The sequence below is a fragment of the Echinops telfairi genome, unplaced genomic scaffold (genome assembly GCF_000313985.2).
Source record: "Echinops telfairi isolate 266 unplaced genomic scaffold, ASM31398v2 ScPeMD7_7468;HRSCAF=8506_0, whole genome shotgun sequence".
NCBI lineage: Eukaryota > Metazoa > Chordata > Mammalia > Afrosoricida > Tenrecidae > Echinops > Echinops telfairi.
This window is the reverse complement of record NW_022111369.1, coordinates 35,871,035-35,871,414: the sequence shown is the minus strand read 5'-3', so window position 1 is coordinate 35,871,414 and position 380 is coordinate 35,871,035.

Below are 380 nucleotides of genomic sequence, written 5' to 3'. Positions count from 1 at the left end.
GCGCGCCCTCTCCCGGCGGTGACTCCCACTTCCGCGCTCGCCTGCTTTCTCCTCGCTGGCAGGCGTCCACTTACGAAAGCACCCACACCCTTCAGAAGGGTGCCGGTCTGGCCCGGATTCTCGCGCCCAGGAAGACTGGGAGGGAGCGCCCGGGCAGCAGCGCGGGGCATCCGGGGTCGCCCTCCGGATGCACTATGCCCTTCGCGGTGCGGCGCACAGTGTACCAGAGGGAACACCAGCATCCCCTCTGGCAGCCCACCCCAGGTGGCACCCCTCTTCTGCCCCTCAGCGAATGCCTCCTCTGCCCTTGGACAAGCGTGCCTTCCCTTCGGCTTTGGTTTGAAAACATGAGCTTATCGCTGGGATCCGCCCAGACCTGC